Source organism: Pinus tabuliformis, chromosome 6, assembly GCF_031772625.1.
Source record: "Pinus tabuliformis cultivar Carrire ecotype Pingquan chromosome 6, CPIR1, whole genome shotgun sequence".
Classification (NCBI taxonomy): Eukaryota; Viridiplantae; Streptophyta; class Pinopsida; order Pinales; family Pinaceae; genus Pinus; species Pinus tabuliformis.
This window is the reverse complement of record NC_142292.1, coordinates 424,477,701-424,485,469: the sequence shown is the minus strand read 5'-3', so window position 1 is coordinate 424,485,469 and position 7,769 is coordinate 424,477,701. Positions and strand designations below refer to the sequence as shown.

The 7,769-nt window shown below is 36.1% G+C and overlaps 1 long non-coding RNA gene across 1 annotated transcript; it reads right to left on the bottom strand.

Moving 5' to 3' along the window:
- Positions 1-601: 601 nt before the first annotated feature.
- LOC149259112 (uncharacterized) lies at positions 602-2,016 on the bottom strand. The gene is made up of 3 exons (XR_016246762.1): positions 1,585-2,016; positions 1,253-1,464; positions 602-1,149 (listed from the first exon to the last, which is right to left on the bottom strand). It is a non-coding gene; the product is annotated as an uncharacterized LOC149259112 (long non-coding RNA).
- Positions 2,017-7,769: the final 5,753 nt, after the last annotated feature.

Below are 7,769 nucleotides of genomic sequence, written 5' to 3'. Positions count from 1 at the left end.
ATTAAAGTATATCACAAAACACACTATAATAAATATGGTAAAATGTATATTTTATCTTTAGATATAATAATATATATTAGATTAGGTAAATCATAACATAAACCATATTAATTAATTTACTTTTGAGTTTTTATTGATAACATTCAATAGTTTTACTATGTTGGTCATCTTATATGCCCCATAAATCTACTTACTCATATCTCCTATATACAAATGTTATGGCATGTCCTGTCAATCACATTTGATTTCAGGTTCCAAAGATTTTAATCTGTTCGATGCAATTTCAAATCAAAATACAAGATTTAACAAGTCATTTGTGTGTTATGGTCATTTTGTTTTGTTCCTTATGATAAATATGTGACATTTTTTAGCATAATTATGTTATCGAAAGGTAATTTTTTAATCAGGCCTTTATTGGTGAAGGGCTAATTTATTACGAGAACGTCAACAAAATTTTAAACGGCAAAATTTTAAACAAAATGTTTCTTCACGGGAAGCATAAGGACCCAAAACATCAATTTTTTTAAACAAAACTAGACAGGAAACATAAAGACCCAAAATGTCAATTTTTTTATATAACAAGTAAAGAGAAATCCAAATTCCACCTGAATGCCCAGTTATCTTTACTATATTGACTTCTGACTTCTGGTGACTCTGCGAACACCTCAAAAATGCCGGATGAAATGAAACCTGGTCAAGATATCAGGCAATGCCTGTGAAATTTAAAGCTTGACCAAGGAAGTCAGACTCCGTTCTGCTCCCCACCACTAGTCCAGATCCGGTTGGGAAACCTCACTTGCAATGTGAAGAACGCACTACTACCAACCTGGTTGGGCATCAACACTTCAATGTGAAGGACGCAGATTGGAAAATACCCTGGGATTCCAGCTGTTGATAAGAGTAGAGTTCAAGAAACTTGCAAATCATGATTCCAATAAAAAATTTGAAGATTGTGATCAGACTATACACTCAGTTATTGAGATATATGGAAACCCATCTTCCTACTCTTCAGTTTGTCCACATTCCAGATATCGAATCAATTCCGATAGCCCAATTTTTAAATAGCACAACTCCATTTACCTTAATCTTCTGTTATGCGCCCAGAATGCAAAGCGTTTGTGGGTGTGGAAACATGGTTAATGAGTGCCTCTGGGAGCATAACAATTCCAAGGTTAAGATGTACCTATCCTACATAGACACTAACACAACTAGGAAAGTATTGTTAGCTTGATATAGTTATAGGTAAGCTCACCTCATACATGGACATAGCATCTCCTTCAATATGCCAGGCCTTGAATTAATGTCGACCTTGATCGTCATAAAGGGTATCCTGTGCTCCCAAAAACCTACAACCCCAAAATGCAGCAGTCTCTCCTGATATTCTAAGTGCCACGGCCTGTTTCCCTACAACTCCCGGTGGAGGTACCAGAGATTGAGCTCTGCATTACTCTCATTATTCACAAACTAGAAACAACATCAGCTAAGAAAAAACTCGAGATAGATAGAGAGACCTTGAAAGATACAATGTGAATACACAATGATTTTAACATTGAAGACTAGATTTTGAAGGTGAGAATTATAAACCTTGAAGGTGATATTTTTGCCAATGAAGTATAAGAATAAACTGCAAAAGTTGCAGAGAAGTTGGTGTCAATGGGAATGCCTCTTGGCAGTGAAGTGCCTCAGCAGTATCTCCCTATTGTATTACTCTGTTGTCAGCACCACCTCCCTCCACAGTCATGAATGTCTTCGTTGCAGGTATTTCAAGTTTCTCCGCTTTTCCATGTGCTTTCACATTTGGTCTTCAGCTTCTTCTTCTTTTTTTTGTGGTTGAAATTGAATATGAAATCGATTAAAATTACAGATTTCGATTGTCCAAATGAACTCAACAACGCACTGATATTAAGGCCAGTCAGTGAATCAATATACATGAATATATATCGAACACGGCACCTCTGAACAGTATGGGCCCTGTAGTATATCACTAAAACCACCTTGGGAAAACACAAGAGCAAGTTTCACGTACGTTCAGGCACACAGAATAACAAAACAATACAGACGTTCGTGCATTTAATATCGTCGAGAATCTGCATGAACATTGACAAATTTTTATGGAAGAGGTGTACGAAGAGATCTCTTGATGGTGAACGTGGTGGTTACTTTTAACAGATCACGGGTGGCACCTTACACCAGTGGATCGCACTACTACTCATCCGACTGGCACATCACAATTGTATTTTTATGGTCATAAGCACCCGTGAATGCTTCATATTAGAAAATATTCTATCCTTTCTTGCAAATTAAAACTGTGCTCTATTGTCTTACATGGTGTCCTTCTCCCCTAGTGCTCGTGATGTCTTGAAGAGCAGTTCACTCTGGATTGAAGAGTACTTATGGATATACATGCCTTCTTCCCAGAAATAGGCTTGTTTTTTAAATAAGTTTTCATATTTTAGGTTTAAAAGAAATAAATTATTATTAAATTAAAATTTTAAAATATTTTATAAATAAATAATTAATTTTGATTTAATATATTTTTTTATTAATATATTTTAGAAAATATTTAAAATAAACTATAATAAATAAAAAAATTGAAAATAGTATATTATTAGTAAATAAATTTACATATTTAAAGTGGCTGGATCCAGAGGTGGAAAGTAAAGAATTCTTTTATTATTGGGCAAAGTTTAGTTCCCATGAATTCATGAAATTCTTCCTCTCTTTAAAGTTGACATTTCTATTTTTCAGTTATTTTTTTCTCTCTTTACATATATATTAAGTTGATATAAAATCATTTTTATTAAGGTGAATGCATTTTTGCTTATTAGTATATATCTTTTAAATATCACATTTTAACTTTATGTTGAGCATGGGAGAAATTACAAATTTCCTTCATAATTATCATGCCCCTAGAGACTTCTCATGGTTTTAGGTGCCCATGATCTCTAGTCATGTAGCACCAGTTTGTTTCTCAATGATAGCCCGACCATTTTGGTGATACTACACTCGAACTATGCCTCACAAATCAACACTTGCTTTAATATGTCTTAGTAAATTATTAGAAGAATCTCAAACTCAAGCTGAGACCAAATGCATCATTGTCTTCTTCATCATCAATATTTATATTAACATGTAAATAGATAAATCCACATATGAACATAAAATAGTTATCCATTCATGTAAAAGTATACCAAGTTTTATAAAAGGAGAAGCTTGTAGCCTTAGCCCAAAACACTTTTTATAAAGTTGTAATTTTACATCAAGTACATAGGTTCAGTTTGAGAACGACCCTAGTCCACCTAATTGATAAAAATAACAACACAAGAAACATGCACCTGAGTCACTACCAGTCATTCTACAATGTCATATAGTCATGCCTCAACTTGGGCTAGTAAACTTGACACATCGGTCCTCCTTACGATTGAATGGTTGGAAGAGCGATTGCTCATCCCAAATGAAGAAACTCCTTCCGTAACTTGTGTTTTGGTTCCACTCATTATTTGTCTTGTGGATTAACCCTTCAATTTAATTTGTTCCATCTTGTGTTATGTTGCATCATGTTATGACTACATTCGACTTTCCTCCAAGATATATATATATATATATATAAGACGGGGAAATGACAAAGGGTATGACCCTTGGCACTCCACCACATGTTGCATCATCTTTATGATTTGACCAACCCCACAATTGGTTACACCTTTCCATTTTTAGTTTGAGTTGACTCGTTCCATTTGTCTCCTCCTCAGCACGACTCATTCCATGGGTCATTTCGCTTGTCATCTCATCGCACAATTGGGGCATGTGTGCCCATTGTGACACGACTTCACCTAGCTTTAGCCCCATGTGCACTCGCACAATGCCTCGAGCCATCTCATCTTAGGCATGCATTTCTTATCGCTCCTGGCACATCAAGTTGATTCATCCTGTTTTGGTGTGTGCACTTCTCACCATGCCCAACTCGCCATGTCATCTCAGCTGAAAGTGTGATCCCACATGTTCAAGGCTCCTAGTTGGGATGTGAATGCACTCACTCGCCCAAGGGATTGACATTCTCCCCCATCATGAGTCATTTCCATCCTCGACATTCTTGGGACCTCTAGTTGCTTCTTCCTCTTGAATTGAAGTTGCTTCACCCATCTCCATAGTGACTCACATGTCTCCCATATGTTTTCTTCTTCTATAGCATCCTTCCTCCAAACAATTTACCCCCTCTTTCAATTATTGCTACTACCTAATATGATCAATAATTAAGGCGGGTGCTCGTGGTTGCTATTTTGTACTCGAATCATCCTTGTCCACCCAGCATGCCTTAAATTTATTGATGTGAAAGACAAGATGGAAAGCCCATAAACAGAAATGCAACTCTAATCTATAGGTGATGTCACTGATCGTCTTGGTAAATCTAAGCGGTCCCTCAAACCTCTATACTAGCAATCTAAACATCCCAATAAGTGGTGGGAACTATTCCTTGGTTATCCTAACAAAGACCAAATCACCCATATTAAGCTTTGTGTCTCTTTTATCTTAATTTTCCCACTTATTCATCATGTTTGCTACTTCTATCAAGTTCACCCAAGCCATCTCTAACCTCTCTTTCCATTGGTTCATGAATCCCAAGGATGAGGGGATCTTTCCATGATAGCCCTGAATGACCATATATGGCAAATTCAATGGAATCTACCCATTGGTTGACTTGAATATAGTATACCTTGTGGATGCACTCTTCTACAAACTATAGTTGAAATGTGTTGCATCCAACAAATCTAGCCAATTTTCCTAGTCATTTCTCATATAACGTCTCAAGTGATCCTCCAATAAAGAGTTGATATGCTCTGTCTATCCATATTTTTGTGGATGAAAGATTGAACTATGTCACCACAAGCTTGAACAATGATGTCCAAAACTTCCCTATAAACCTTATATCCCTATCTTATACCATGCTCAACGGAAGACCCCAATACTTCACCACATGTCTAAGGAAATTTTCTCCCATCAACACCTTCATTATGATGAAGACGGTATACTTGGATAAAAGTTCGATAACAACCATAACCTCATTATACCCTTTCGCCATATGAAATTTTGATATGAAATCTATCGAGACACTCATTGAGGGTTTATCTAGAATCGATAAAGTCTATAACAATCTTTCCTACATTCTGGTATTTGGATTTTCTTGTTGGCATGCAATACAATTCTAGACATAATCCTTTACATCTCACCTCATATGCTCTCAAAAGTATCTTGTATCCAATAATTCCAATGTCCTATGTTGTCATAGGTGGCCAGCGTAGGGCGAGAGTCATGACACTCCTTCAAGAGTTCCCTCTAAAGACCACTTGCCTTAGGAACTAAGATGCATGATCCAGAGAAAAGAGATATTTCTAGCAAAGGACCAACTTACCATTCTAAGAGAAAGAAAATTGTTGTTTTGTATCACTTTGTGAGAGACATGATTAAAGACATCAAGGTGTTGCTGGTGAAGGTGGACAATTTGAAAAATGTTGCAAATTCATTAACAAAGTCTATGAGCATTGATAAGTTCTCTTGGTGTATATAAATAATTGGAATTGTTGCCCTATATTATTGATCATGTAAATGTGTGACCTCCTATATGCAAAGAAAACAACAAGTGGGATAATGTTGAGTATATGTTATATTCTTTTCATGACTAGCTCCACATGTAATTCATATATGTTGAGTGCAGTGGGGGAGTCAAAAGGGGATGAACCACCCAGATAAAATTTGGGTAGTTTTTTTCCGCCATCGAGGAGCGCCAGGCATTTTTCCCTCTGGTAAAACTGCAATTTCTGTATTTTGAAATTATAATGACATGGTACGACAGAGGCATTGTAGTATAAGGTAAAGAAATTTGTTAAATCACAACTTCATTTATTAAAAGTTGGAATTGGAGATTTTTTTTGTTACAACATGGCAAAAACTCAAAGTGCTCGTTTTGAGATCGAGAAGTTCAATGGAAAAAACAACTTCGAGATCTGGAAAGTGAAGATGCATGATCTACTTGTGCAACAAGGTGTGGCGAAGGCTTTGTTGGGAAAATCCAAACAACCTTACACCATGACAAATGATGAATGGAATGAATTGGATGGAAGAGCTCTGAGCAGTATTCGACTGTGTTTGGCGGATGATGTTTTGTTTAACATCGTGTCAGAGAAAACTGCTGCTGGTTTGTGGACAAAGCTTGAAAATCTCTACATGACAAAATCCTTAACCAATAGGATTCTTCTGAAGCGACAATTGTATAGTTTGCGCATGAAGGAAGGTACAACTATTATTGATCATTTGAATGTCTTTAATACTCTCTTGGTGCAATTAGAAAGTATAGAAGTAACATTTGAATCAGAAGATAAAGCTATAACTTTATTATGCTCGTTGCCCAAGTCATGGGATCATTTTGTTACTTCTATAAGTCTTAGTATATCAGAAACCCTTGAATTTGATGATGTTGTTGGAGCTTTGTTGTCCGAAGAGACAAGGAAGAGGTCAAATTCAGAAACCTCTACATCATAAGAAATGATGGTCAGAGGTCGTTCTAAAGAAAGACGCTTCAGTAAGCACAACGACTCGCGTTCAAAATCGAAAGGGAAGAAGAGTAAGGTAAAGCGTTGGTTTTGTGGCAAATCGGGACATTTGAAGAAGGACTGTTGGAAGAGACAACAAACATCTAAAGAAGGCTCTTCAACGGAGAAGAAAGAAGCAAACACGACAGATACAGGTTCGACATCCAAGACAGGTAAGAGTGATGAAGTGTTATCAGTTGATTTGCCTAATCATGATCAACATTGGCTGTTAGATTCTGGTGCATCAAATCACATATGCACTCATAGAGAATGGTTTAAAACTTATAAATCAGTTAATGATGGAGTAGTTTACATGGGAAATGATGTCACATGTAACATTGTGGGAATTGGAAGCATCCAGCTGAAAATGTTTGATGGGAAAAATAAAATTCTAACTGATGTAAGACATGTACCTGAATTAAGAAAAAACCTCATTTCACTAGGAGTACTAGACACTAATGGATATAAAACTTTTATTCAAGGTGGAGTAATGAATGTTTACAAAGGAATTTTACTAGTAATGAAAGCAAAGAAGGTTGGAAATCTTTTTCAGTTAGAAGGAAGAACAGAGTCAGATCATGTTTCTACAATGTCTAAAAACGACATTAATTCTATTCATTTATGGCATCAAAGGTTGGGACATATGAGCGAAAGAGGTTTAAATATTTTATTTGATCGCAAGTTACTTCCTAATTTAAAGTCTGATAAGTTAGATTTCTGCAAACATTGTCTATTTGGGAAACAAAGCAAGAAGAAGTTTAAAACTGGAAAACATACTAGTAAGGGAATCCTTGATTATTTCCATTATGATGTTTTGGGTCCATCTCCTACAACCTCATATGGAGGTTCGTCATATTTTGTATCTTTTATTGATGATTTCTCTAGAAAAGTGTGGGTCTACATGTTAAAGAAGAAGTCTGATGTGTTTACAATTTTCAAACAATTTAGAGCATTAGTTGAAAACATCACTGGAAGAACCATTAAGTGTTTAAGAACTGACAATGGTGGTGAGTTTACTTCAAAGGAATTTGATAATTATTGCAAGGGCGCTGGGATCAAAAGACATAAAACCATTGTATATACTCCTCAGCAAAATGGAGTTGATGAACACATGAACGGGACCCTTTTAGAGAGAGAAAGAAGTATGCTGAGTAACGCTAATTTGCAGAAGGAATTGTGGACAGA